This window comes from Glandiceps talaboti, chromosome 5 (genome assembly GCF_964340395.1).
Source record: "Glandiceps talaboti chromosome 5, keGlaTala1.1, whole genome shotgun sequence".
Classification (NCBI taxonomy): domain Eukaryota; kingdom Metazoa; phylum Hemichordata; class Enteropneusta; family Spengelidae; genus Glandiceps; species Glandiceps talaboti.
The window spans coordinates 20,503,009-20,517,124 of record NC_135553.1 but is presented as its reverse complement, the minus strand read 5'-3'; the positions used below and the strand labels follow the sequence as shown (position 1 = coordinate 20,517,124).

The 14,116-nt window shown below is 33.6% G+C and overlaps 1 protein-coding gene across 11 annotated transcripts in view; it reads right to left on the bottom strand.

Annotated features, from left to right (window-relative positions):
- Window positions 1–4,108, bottom strand: part of LOC144435818 (serine--tRNA ligase, mitochondrial-like) — a 112,960-nt gene extending 108,852 nt beyond the window's left edge. For 6 of the 11 annotated variants that reach the window (XR_013480910.1, XR_013480908.1, XR_013480909.1 and 3 more), the window contains exons 1-4: window positions 4,005–4,106; window positions 3,162–3,221; window positions 1,869–2,104; window positions 1,632–1,702 (exon numbers count right to left, since the gene is read on the bottom strand). The gene's annotated coding sequence lies outside the window, so the exon portion shown is untranslated. Of the gene's footprint in view, window positions 1–1,631; window positions 1,706–1,868; window positions 2,105–3,161; window positions 3,443–3,462; window positions 3,488–4,004 lie in introns of those variants that run through there. The other 5 variants (XM_078124446.1, XM_078124448.1, XM_078124449.1 and 2 more) reach the window with 5 other exon arrangements.
- Between the last annotated feature and the right edge of the window lie 10,008 nt (window positions 4,109–14,116).

The window sequence follows — 14,116 nt, the reverse complement described above, 5'->3', positions numbered from 1 at the left end:
ACCCCCAATGTACACACAGACAGGAAATGGAGTGCCACCATGTCAAATTTTACAAGTTTCACAAAAATGAGAGGAGAAACTATACCATGAACAAATAAAGCCATATTTCCACAGGTAACCAATAAACTTAATAGACACTTGTTGTATATTTGCTAAATTTTAACAAAATTGACCCAAATTGAATATATATGTGACAGCAACAAAATATTATCTGACTGATGCCTACAATGTCAATATACATGTACTAGTGGAATTATTACCACAAACACTGGTTTCAGGAAAGAGAAAATAGCAAGCAAAAATTTCAGGTGCCTATACACCGATTTTTGTGTAACTGAGAAACAAACATGCTTATCTCTTGACCTTATCTATATTAGTACCTTGTTTAGTTTCACATCTAGTGAATTGAAACTACAGGAAACAAAGGGGGAAAAGATAGAACAAAAGGCTGGTTTCTATACGTCACACAAAACCAAAATGATAATATATATATTTTTTAAAGTCAAGTTTTTACATGTCTCAACAAGATGTTTTCACAAGTGAAATAATTAATTATTCATTTATAAGCACAGTATAACACCAGAAGAACCTTCCGGCACCATTTCAGTAGTTGACACAATCCATGATTGCATTTTTTAAAACTTAGGAAGCTTTATGGAGAAAATCCTCGGGAATAACAGGAAATAGACAACTATGACATTGCGAAGATGTAAACGAAATCTAAACATAACAACTAAAATTGAACTGTTACTCTGAATCCTGGAACACATTAATTATCTTAGTAATGAAATACATTGGCTGCCATTTGTCACATTTAATAATGTTACAAAACAAAATGTCATACATATGCCCCATAAAGTATGTTTGTGACAAATTTGAATGAAATTTACAACTGCGTGTCAGAGATATGGCTGCACACGATCATCAGACACACATGTACATGCATGGACAGAAGATGGACATAATCACAGATGGAAGTTCTACTGTAACAGCAGCGATCCCCTCAGGCGCTACCCAAAGGGGACGCTAAAAACTTGACCGTCACATCACACAACATCCTAAAGTGAACAATACATTGTATTTGACACTGTTCATCTGTTATTGTACACTTTCAATTCCTTGTGATTACTCTTTCCTGAACGATAAGTCCTTATAATTAGATATTGCTTTTTCAAGGTCTAAACTTACATAATGAAGTACAGATATTAAAAAGTCTAAAAAGGAATATTTTGGTTCCGGTTACCCGACCCCCACCTAGTTGTCACTGCCGACCCTAAACTTTTTTTTTATGTATTCAAGAAAAAATATAATAAAATCGCGAAAGTTGTGAAGTCTCGCAAGAAATAGTGGACATGGAAACTGACAACAACATAAAAAGACAATATGTAACTGTTCTTCCAATCTGTAATGGTTGTACATCCGATAAGAATAAACCAATAACACATAGACTATATGGAAAACAAAGGAAAACATATTTCCCTGAACTAGACACTCACACATGAAAAAAATAAATGAAATAAATAAAATAAATAAAAAATCTATTTACCGCACCTATTCTAAAATTGGGTGTAATCGGAACCACACACATTTTTTTTAGGCATAACTGATGAAAATGTAGTTATACAACTTACCAGCAAGCATCATGTCTTCATGCTTCTCTTCATGACACCTCTTTTCACCAGTTGTTTGATCAGCTAATTTACTGCTTTTGAAATATAAGTCAGTGTGAGTCAGTAATGAATACAATTTCTTTTTGCCATGGGAGACATCAGCCAACACTATGAGATTCCCCAGGGAGATTCCTTGTGAGGCATGAAATAATTTGGAAACTTTACAACATTTTTGATAGAACTTTTAATTGTACTTACTCAGAGTATTCCTAAATACACAGTCAGTCAAGTTCTCTTCTATGGTACTGTGGATTTATAAACAGACATGATTTCAACAATTGATCACTTGTCATTTTTCGTTTCCAAACTGGATGTGACGGCATGTAGGAGGTGCTGAACAAACCAGTGATGGGTAGAGATTCTTCCTACACCAAATTCTTCCTTGTTTTCATTGTCATACTGGACATAATAACTGATTCAGTCTGTAATAAATTCTCATTAAACAGAAAATAAAGGTGATTTGATAGCAATAATGTAACACTGAAGCTTAACAGCTACATTTCCATATGATGATAAATCAAGTAATCGGTTACTACGGTAACAGGCGGGGGACAATCATGTCTTGATTGTGATTTGATTTTGTGATCATAGAAAAGGTTATATAAGATAACTATATCATATTCAACACCCCCACACCCTCGAAACACACACACACACACGTACACACACACACAATACAAAAATACAGGGGAAAACAAAGACTTTTAAAAAAAAACATTTGGTTGTTAACTTCTATGCTTTTTAGTGACTTTTGGTAATTCTTATGATTTATCATCATACTTATTAACCATTTAGAATGGTGATGATAAATGCTACTATGACAAAATATTATATTACATAGCATAAATTAAACAATATTAGCTTGGAGAGTACATATATCTCAATGTGAAACTGCATACTGTTGTAAAACATGAACAACACAAAAAAAACCTGCTAGACGGGTAGTATCGAATTAAATTTTTGTTCCAAACACAAACTTGAAAATTGTACCTGGAACTACTAAGTACTAGTACTGCAAATACACAAAATTACAATGGGTGAAAAGAAGCGTGCTATACAAATTATAAGTCATTGGAAATCACTGACAAATCTTTTCCTAGAAAAGGAAGAAACTTCGTTCATTATATACTATTACCGTATTAAGCATCAACAATTGAATACTCCAAGGCTTTCATATAACAAGGCTTTCATATAACCAGTTTCAAGAAGCCCAGTTGAAAATTGCTTCAAGGAAAAATCACCTCATTTTGCCAAGGTTGCCATGGCAACCGATTCAGCACATTCTACAGTATCCTTAGATGATAGATGATAGAATCTCTGCATATCTCATGTATGTACAAAGTGGAATGTGATACCAAAAAAAAAAAAAAAAAAAAAAAAAAAAAACAGTACTAGCTGCATGATTACATTGACCATTTTAATAATTTCTTGCTCTATCACGACTAAGGATTCTGATTATTTCTGAGTAAAGTTTGCATTAATTGTCGGTACCTTTACATTTTCCAGTCTGATGGAACATAATAATACTGGCTGTTCTTCCGCTCCCACAGACTAAAACAACAACAAAAAACCTCCCACTGAAAAATCATGTAAGAGCAACACCAGATTACTTACAGCAAAATGTTAAAAATGAACATGGTTTTTTTTATCATGATGAGAAAGGATCCACCCATATTAATAAAATCTTCTTGAGTTGATTGAGCTGAATTAATTATTGACAAAGTATTATGAAAAGGGCGTACAATTTATAAATCTTTTAATACAGTTCTCACTTCCCTTCTCCAAAACTTACTCAAGTTTTGTTTAATATGGAAAATCTGTTAGGATAAACAAAATATGATCAGTTTGAGCAGGAAGACTTCAGTTTCCCTGTAATGATGACTATAAGCTGTCCGGAATATCCAAAATTGGTTCCTAGTATGTACGTCATAAGAAGCAGTGTGAGTCTGACTGTAACATTTCATTTCCTAATAATCTGTAACTTTCATTTCTAACATATGAATAGTCATGCAGACTCTGTCGTTCCATTTCTACAAATTGCTCAAAATATGTTTAAAGACGTTTCTTAGAAAATACCACTTAGTTATTAAACATTTACACTTAGATGGAAACTAAAGTCATTTTCTGTTCTATGTATGACTACAAAGTTTCAGATTTGAAATTATACGACGATGAACTGAAACAGAAAGGCTACCAACATATGCAAACGACAGTCCACTCCTGGAGTTCTTGGTATGCCTACACATATCAAGGTATCGAGTGGCTATTTTATGGTGTTACCTTATTCATAAAGTTGAGTGGCATTAAGTCTAATAGACAAATTAGGTACTCAACCTGAAAATCCCCCTAAAATGACCTCCTAAATGGGGGAAATTTTGCCAGGCTCAGATGCAGAAGTTGACACAGCAAATATGTATGTTTGCATGTTGTTTCATTCCTCCAATAAAAGAGATCACATGTTTGGACAGAACCCGGATAATCATGTGACCATAGCGCGAGTTTCATAACTTTCGTCTATACACATGCTGTGGTTAAAGTTTCTGTTTCCTTGCAAGTGGGCTGATATTTTGGAAATGCCAGTTCACAGAAGAGATATTTGAATATTCTATGACCTGGATTTCTTAGAAGATGTGACAAATTAATCACAGAATGTCCATTATAGTTTAAGACGTGCAATCATTTGTATACACACTCATTATAAGACCTAGTAACATTCGATGTACAGAGGTTAACATATTGACTACACTTGTCATGGGTAGTTCACTTATATTACAAGGTAAAGCAAAGTAGGTACATCACCCAGAAAAACCTATTAGTAAACTGGTGAAAATTGTAAATGTTTTCCAGGAACGTCGAGCAGAAGTTGACATAACAAAATGTGTTTGTGTGTTTAGTATTTCATTCCTCGAAGTGGAGATCAACAGACACATGGTTGGATGGAACATTCAAAAGGAGATGATGAAGTGAGAGTTATGTTTTGTGGTGTTAAGTTTTTCTTTTGATCTTAATTTGTAAAGATAGGGGTATAATTGGCATGAGCTTGCTGATAAAGAGAGGAATGGACATTTTGGGCCCCCCGGATTTCTTGAAAGATACTTATAGGCGAATGTTCACAGACTTGGTGTAGTGTAAGCAACTGCTGTTATACTTTCATTACATAAGATACTATTAGGCGTAAATAAAAAATGTTTGGTTCCAGTTACCGAACCCCATCTAGTTTTCCACTGTTGCCTCAAAACTTTTTTGTACATATTCGAGAAAAATTATAAAATTGCAAAAATAGTCTTGCAAGAAATAGTGGATGCGGAAACTGCCATCAACTTAAAAAGACAATATAAAACTGTTTTCCCAATCTGTAATGTGATAGTTCTAAAATAACTTGAAATAGATTTACTCACCAGCATGTTACCTTTATGAAGTTAAAAATGAACAATCTCATTTGACCTCCATTTTATATTCAACACAATTGTTTAAATTTTTATTCTTAGATCGAGACCTTTAAAGCTATTTTCATGGTTACATGAATATATCAAATAATCGCAATAACGGAGAAACATTAAGTTGATCTTGTGCATTTATAGGGTATCTTTGCTATGGGATATTACACCATGGGAGATAGTAGAAATACATTATGCAATGGTTGAACACTGAATATTCATGACAGCTGTTTCACACTGAAGTGTATAACATTTTGTACCCATGAATATTCAGTGTTCAACCATTGAATAATGTATTTCTACTATCTCCCATGATACAATAGCCCTATAGCCTATAGCAGAGATATCCTATAAATGCACAAGATCAACTTGATGTTTCTCTCTGAAATTACAAAAAATTGTAGGTGATGTAAAATCATTGAAATGACTCCCCAGAACCCATGTTTTATGAAAATGTCTCTATTTGCTGGAGTGGTGTTCCCTTGTATGCTAACTGCTATGCCGTTTATATAGGTTATCATGGTAATTTCAACAAAACCTGACAAAATTGATTAAAAAGACTGTTAATGCTTGAAATCAGTATTCTTTAAGTTACCCATTGAGTCTGTAGAACACCATAGCGCCCCCCCCCCCCCCCCCCCCCCCGCCCCCCCATATCTCCAGTAAAATTCGAACTCATGACCACCAGACTGCTGATCCTGAGTTCTTACCACTACATGACTGGAAGCCAGTTTTATATATATTATATATATACGAAATATCTTTATTATTTTATATCAAAATCTGTGAGCACCATTGCCCACCTACACATTCTTCCTAATATTACTGATACATACTTGATGTATATTGATTCCAATGTATATATCATATGAGATAGCCGTTGTTGGATTTTATATCAAGAATTATTGATTTTGATAAATATGCATCATTATGGTATGAAAGACATAAGCATGACAAGAATCTAGAAGTTATGAACTGAGCAATTGATACACTATTATAGTGTAATCTGCTGAATGATCCAAACTCAGCTGGGTTGCCATTAAATTCTCTGAATTCTATGAATAAAATTGTACTGCAGAAATTCTTTTTGCAAAGGGGAGTGGTAATACATGTAGAACAGTGTCCATGACGTGCTCATTGCAAATAATGCAAATCAGACTTATGTTAGGGAGTCTAATATTATCCTTATTCTCAACCTAACCCTAACCCGAACTCCCTAGGTAGCTTGAATACAAAAAAGTGTATCACTGGTACAATCTGTCCTTTGTTTTACACATTCTCGCCATAGTCACTCAATCATTTTTGAATACGTGGCAATACAAGTATTTGCACAAATTCTAAAACTAAAATTATGCAACACAAACTGGGGAGACAGAGGGGATTTTTTAGGGGTGATTAATTCTCGGAATTTCAATAGGGAGTTAGACTGAAAATAGAACAAATTTCTCAGAATTTGACTTCATGAATCGCACCCCTGGAAACTTAAGCAATGTTGCTGCATTGAACAGTTTTACAGATAAGAAAAGAACAGAAACGGAAACAGAAACCTAACGAAATGTAAGATATGACACTGTTTTTTTTATCAAGTTTTATCTTGGATATTGATGAAGCTGATGATTTTATAGAGAGATACCAATATGGACAGAGGTGTCATTTTTAAATCTACATGTTCACTTGAATGCAATAATATAGTTGCAAATTAACCCAGGTATTTAAAACTGAAAATTGGTTATTGTAAAACAAATCATGTGTTGAACATCTTGTCGAATATATCACTTGTATAATGATGTATCGATATAAAGAAAAAAATTTCTTATTTGTACGTTACTTTCAAAATATGGAAAACATGAAAATCCTAACACTTACCGTCACTTTCAGTTTGTGACAAGTTAGCAAGTGTTAGCTAATAGTACTTTGGAACAAAACATGTTTCAGTAAATGTTGGCAAGACAACATGACACTGTGGCAAATTAGATCTCTGTGGGTATACTAATCCAGTGTCAAACTAAATGATTCCAAATAGAATATAATCTGACAGACATATGTACTTGTCAAATATGGACAGGTAGGCTTAGTTGTTGCTAGGGTCATTGCTAAAACCAGACCTTAAAGACAAATCGAATATGACACTGAGGGCATAGAACATTACAATTTAGTAAGGGTTTCCATGTGAAAAATACAACTTAGTGATGGTATCTATGTGAAAACTATAAGTAAGTGATGGTGTCCATGTGAAAACTATACTTTAGTGATGTGTCCATGTGAAAACTATATGGTGTCCATGTGGAATCTACAATTTAGTGATGGTGTCCATGTGATAACTACAACTTAGTGATAGTGTCCATGTGAAAAGTAAAATGTAATGACAGTATCACATGAAAAATACAAGTTAATGTGCAAAATCCATAACTCAGTCATGGGTGATAGAATGACCCACAACAACTACACTTTAGAAACATGCCAGGCATCCAAGCAAAACTATAATGGAATCCATGTGAAACAATCTTGATTTCCATGCAGAAAGCTTGGTTGGCAGATAGGGTCACTTCAACAACACCACTAACTCAACTTGGGGCACCAGTATGTAATATGAGTAGATCGGATTAGATGCAAATGTGACCAAGGGTGAGACTGTAGTTGCAAAATAGTCCAGAGCTATACATGTGTTGTGGTATGATCTAGTTTTCGTCTTGTCTTAATGTCTGAGAACAAAAACACATGACAACTTGCTGGTTGATGCCATCCTAACAGCATCATTAAATGTACACGTTAAAGAAAGACACATGTTGATACTTGAGAGGTTCAGCCCCAAAGTAATATATTTACAGGCCCTGGGGTAAAAATAATTTTAAAGTATTTTAACTTGACAATGTGGTATGTTGAAGATTTGTTCCTTGATACATAATTCTGAATTAAAGTGGGCATAAGAGGAGTTTATGAACTTTGTACTCAAGTGAAAATACTTAACTAAAACCTCATTCCGGTATAATGTTAATGTCAATGTATCTCGTCTATAACATTACATTTGTCTTCTGGCATTGTCAGAACAGTTGATGGCATAGTAGGAATTTTATGAACATCTTTTGATACATATCATAAATTACATCATCGGATTGTTTATGAGTTATATTATCTTAATACCAGGTTTGAGTTCAGTCAATTGTAAGTGATAGTTAAGTACGCTTCAGTAAGTACAATACTGTTAGTACCTTTTCAATATGCAGTAAAAAAATATGCACAAACATGTATAATGATGTATTGATATAAAGAAATTTCTTATTTGTATGTTACTTTCAAAATAAGGAAAGCATGAAAATCCAAACACTTACCGTCACTTTCAGTTTGTGACAAGTTAGCAAGTGTTAGCTATTAGTACTTTGGAACAAAACATGTTTCAGTAAATGTTGGCTAGACAACATGACACTGTGACAAATTAGATCTCTGTGGGTAAACTAATCCAGTGTCAAACTGAATGATTCCAAATAGAATATAATCTGACAGATATATGCACTTGTCAAATATGGACAGGTAGGCTTAGTTGTTGCTAGGGTCATTGCTAAAACCAGACCTTAAAGACAAATCGAATATGACACTGAGGATGAGGGCATAGAACATTACAATTTAGTAAGGGTTTCCATGTGAAAAATACAACTTAGTGATGGTATCTATGTGAAAACTATAAGTAAGTGATGGTGTCCATGTGAAAACTATACTTTAGTGATGTGTCCATGTGAAAATGACACTTTAGTGATGTGTCCATGTGAAAATGACACTTTAGTGATGTGCCCATGTGAAAATGACACTTTAGTGATGTGTCCATGTGAAAATGACACTTTAGTGATGTGTCCATGTGAAAATGACACTTTAGTGATGTGCCCATGTGAAAACTAAACTTTAGTGATAGTTTCTATGTGCAAACTACTCTTTAGTGATGGTTTCCATGTGATAACTACTCTTTAGTGATGGTTTCCATGTGATAACTACAATTTAGTGATGGTGTCCATGTGATAACTACAATTTAGTGATAGTGTCCATGTGATAACTACAACTTAGTGATAGTGTCCATGTGATAACTACAACTTAGTGATGGTGTCCATGTGAAAACAATACTTTAGTGATGGTTTCCATGTGATAACTACAACTTAGTGATAGTGTCCATGTGATAACTACAACTTAGTGATGGTGTCCATGTGAAAACAATACTTTAGTGATGGTTTCCATGTGATAACTACAACTTAGTGATAGTGTCCATGTGATAACTACAACTTAGTGATGGTGTCCATGTGAAAACAATACTTTAGTGATGGTTTCCATGTGATAACTACAACTTAGTGATGGTGTCCATGTGATAACTACAGTTTAGTGATAGTGTCCATGTGAAAAGTAAAATGTAATGACAGTATCCACATGAAAAATGCAAGTTAATGACGGTTTTCATGTGATAACTACAATTTAGTGATGATGTCCATGTGAAAAGTAAAATGTAATGACAGTATCCACATGAAAAATACAAGTTAATGTGGCAATGGTGTATATTCAAAATCCATAACTCAGTCATGGGTGATAGAATGACCCACAACAACTACACTTTAGAAACATGCCAGTCATCCAAGCAAAACTATAATGGAATCCATGTGAAACAAGCTTGATTTCCATGCAGAAAGCTTGGTTGGCAGATAGGGTCACTTCAACAACACCACTAACTCAACTTGGGGCACCAGTATGTAATATGAGTAGATCGGATTAGATGCAAATGTGACCAAGGGTGAGACTGTAGTTGCAAAATAGTCCAGAGCTATACATGTGTTGTGGTATGATCTAGTTTTCGTCTTGTCTTAATGTCTGAGAACAAAAACACATGACAACTTGCTGGTTGATTCCATCCTAACAGCATCATTAAATGTACACGTTTAGAAAGACACATGTTGATACTTGAGAGGTTCAGCCCCAAAGTAATATATTTACAGGCCCTGGGGTAAAAATAATTTTAAAGTATTTTAACTTGACAATGTGGTATGTTGAAGATTTGTTCCTTGATACATAATTCTGAATTAAAGTGGGCATAAGAGGAGTTTATGAACTTTGTACTCAAGTGAAAATACTTAACTAAAACCTCATTCCAGTATACTGTTAATGTCAATGTATCTCGTCTATAACATTACATTTGTCTTCTGGCATTGTCAGAACAGTTGACTGCATAGTAGGAATTTTATGAACATCTTTTGATACAAATCATAAATTACATCATTGGATTGTTTTTGAGTTATATTATCTTAATACCAGGTTTGAGTTCAGTCAATTGTAAGTGATAGTTAAGTGTACTTCAGGAAGTAGAATACTGTTACTTAGTACCTTTTCAATATGCAGTAAAAAAATATGCACAAACATGTATAAACTCAGCTTGTGCCACCATAAGCACGTGGATGAGTGCACCGAGACAGTGCAGTCAGTACATTATACATGTATGATATGGGTCAGTTGATGCAAGGGATCCTTGGAATGCCCTACCAAAGACAAAGAGGAACAAACTCATAGTAAATGTCTGAGGATACATGAGACATGACGAAGGGAAAGGTGACGTAGTGACGTCAATATGTTATCTACACTCATATTTACTGTTTCTAACTTCCTTTACCATTATTATGGGTTTTGGATGAGGTCATTCCTAGATACAAGGATGGGGTGGTCCACACTACATTGGTGGGTTTCTGCTTAGGATTCTGATAACTTTCCCCAATTGAGCTAAGACTCTGTAACTTTTACTAGAGAGCTAATTTCAAACTTCACATTACTCTAGGAATTGTAAGTTTTTAAACCCACTTTTCTAGCCACTGGGCCTAAGCTACCACCTATTCTTTATTCTTGGTTTCATTGAAACTTTAAAACAGAGTCAACCTAAGGCTAAAACTTGAATGTGCAAATTTTGAAAGCCAGACAAGTGTCATCCAAGTCGGAATTAAACCACTGACTACAACTGTAACATTTTCTTTTTCACCAGCAACCAAAGATATATGCACTAACACTTGTTGAATTAGGCCAAATACATAAAAAATAGTGTCTTTCCGATACCGAGATCAACCCTAGTTTAAGCCACTGACCCTAAACATTTTTACATGCAAAAGGGTAAAATTATGACAATTTACTTCTATTTCGCTGTACATTTTCTTGCTTTAGTATCTTTGGTTACTTTTTAAATCACATCCAGAGAGAAATGATGTCATTTCAGTCTATAACAGCTTAGTCTGCACATTGTGTTTGTCTACTTCTGAATCACATAATTGTCTTCATTTACTTCTTTTACACCTCATCAACTGTTATGGGATTATTTTGACCAACCAGAACCTTGTCTCTGGGTCAAAGTAATTTTAATAAAAAAGAGTAAAATAAAAATAAAATCCCCACCTAAATACCCTATTTTCTGAAGTCATGTTATCAGAAACAAATAGTTTTTTTTAATTTTTGTCTTACTTATATTAAAAGGCATTGTACCTGTTACTTAGTGGTCAATTTCATTCATAGGTAGTGTAGTGATAGGTTTAAATGTTGAGCAAAAGCTTGGCTTTGTATCCAAATATGGTGCCTTATTAGTTTTAACTTGCCTCAATACCCATATATGGCATTGCTCATTAAAATATTCAATATTGGGGCATAGATCTTTGCAGTCACAGTGACTGCCAAATATTATATCAGGGCGTATCTCGTGAATGGCCACATTTTGTGTGCAAAAGGAAGTAATTCAACTTTCAACAGATAAGAACTACACCATAAAATACAAATTCATGACATCTCTATTGATACTATCATTTATATGTACAGGCTGCTACACTCACAAGTTTCCCTATAGATGATTCAGTACATCAAAGGAGGTACAACATTGAGAATAAAGTCATTTTAATACAATCATTTGAAAAAACGCTCCAGTTGAAACTAATGCAGCTTTCAGGTATATCATTATTTTCATAGCCTCACAAAAACTATAATTCATCAAATCATGTGTGAAAGTGTCAGTGATATGTACTCATCCGTACTTCAGTATTACAGGATTTTGCCTTATTTTATCATTCAGCGTAAAAAAAACCCAGTGTGGTTCCAATTACATACAATTTTAGAATAGGCGGGGTATGACATTTTTTATTTCATTTTTAAATTTATTTTTTTTTCATATGTGAGTGCCTAATTCAGGTAGTTTTCCGTTGTTTTCCATATGGTCTCTCTGTTATTGGTTTCTTCTCATCAGATGTACAGCCATTATAGATTGGAAGAACAGTTTTATATTGTCTTTTTAAGTTGATGTCAGTTTCCACATCCACTATTTCTTGGGAGACTTCACACAATTTTTACGATTTTATTATTTTTTTCTTGAATACATAAAAAATAGTTTCGGGTTGGTGTGAAAAAACTAGGTGGGGTCGGGTAACCGGAACCAAATAACTTTTTTTAATTAGATCTTCCCATAGAAATTTATAAACTGAAAATGCAGTTTGAGCAACTACATCTCTCGAAAAATAGGAAAACCCCATCTCTCATAATGACACTGTAGTCACCAGTAAAATAACCATAAGGTTAAGTTTAAAAAGTGGATGGTGAATTTACTTTCCCCTATACAAACAAAATTTGGTGAGTTCCAAAAGTATCAGATTACTTTAAAACAGAGAAAATCATTCCCTAAGTTACCTAAATACAATTATTTTCCTAGCTCCTGCCTCTCAAATCTGATTGTCAACTTTTAAACTTTATCCCTTAATAATGATAATAATAAGAATCATAACCTGAAAATTGTGATTTTTCATTTTCCCCTTTCTGATTAGCATCATATATTCCCTATCACAGATGTTTCCTTCACATATAAAGGTATTTTGAACATTATGACCTAAGTCAAGAGTTTCCCCAAGAGATGAGATTTTCAACAAAAAACACTCTAAAGTTTCATTCTACATATTAACATCAGATGCAACTGTATACTCTTTGTCCTTGTACCACTACACACAGTTGACATTTACTCTTCACAAACACTGAACAATATCCATACTTATGACGGGAAATATCAAAACATAATCATATGATCTACTTTATACAAGTTATACACAAATCTTTCTCAGAAAAGCCAGGAAAGTCTCATCCTAAGGCTAAGCTTATCCTTTTATTGAGGTCTCCCACGACAACAGTTTTCCTTCCATGGATTAATACAAATTGCAGAAGTTCAGTTTCTTGTACAGTATACAATGTTCTGTAAAAACCTGCGCTATTGGAAATTACTCTACTTCATCAGGAAATCATTTTCAATATATATATATATATATATATATATATATATATATATATATATATATATATATATATATATATATATATATATATATATATATATATATATATATATATATATATATATATATATATATATATATATATATATATATATATATATATATATATATAGTATTTATTTACCCAAAAGCACAAATGAACATTACAGATACACATACAAAAATACTATTTCGTGGGTAAATAGGGGAATCGGGATTTAGCTTACAGCTATTCAAGCCTGTCCCCTACCATAGTTATATACAATGTTTGACAGCAAAGTGATATAGCAAAAGGAAATACATAGTACCTCGGAGTTCATAGTACGTATGAAGAACATACGGTAACAATAAATTGTACATATGTATATATGCAGGTAGTCAAAAATAACGTCCATAAAAAAAACTCCTTCAGTTTTGGAAATTCTATTATTCTAGTCTAGTTAGTTTATATTATTTTGAATGTAAGTTTCGGTTTCACTTTGTCGGTTGTTGACACTGCAACGTATGAACACATTACTTGAAGTTATACAGTACCATCAACAACTTCAACCTTTGACCTACGAATACCATTGTCTCTTTGTGAGACTGGTTTTTTATGCCTAAACGTAAAGAGTCGATCTGCAAGAATAAACAAGTGATTCGCAAAGTTTGTAAAATTTCAGTGTTTAACAGTGATGGAAAAATCAGGGAAAATCCTGTTTTC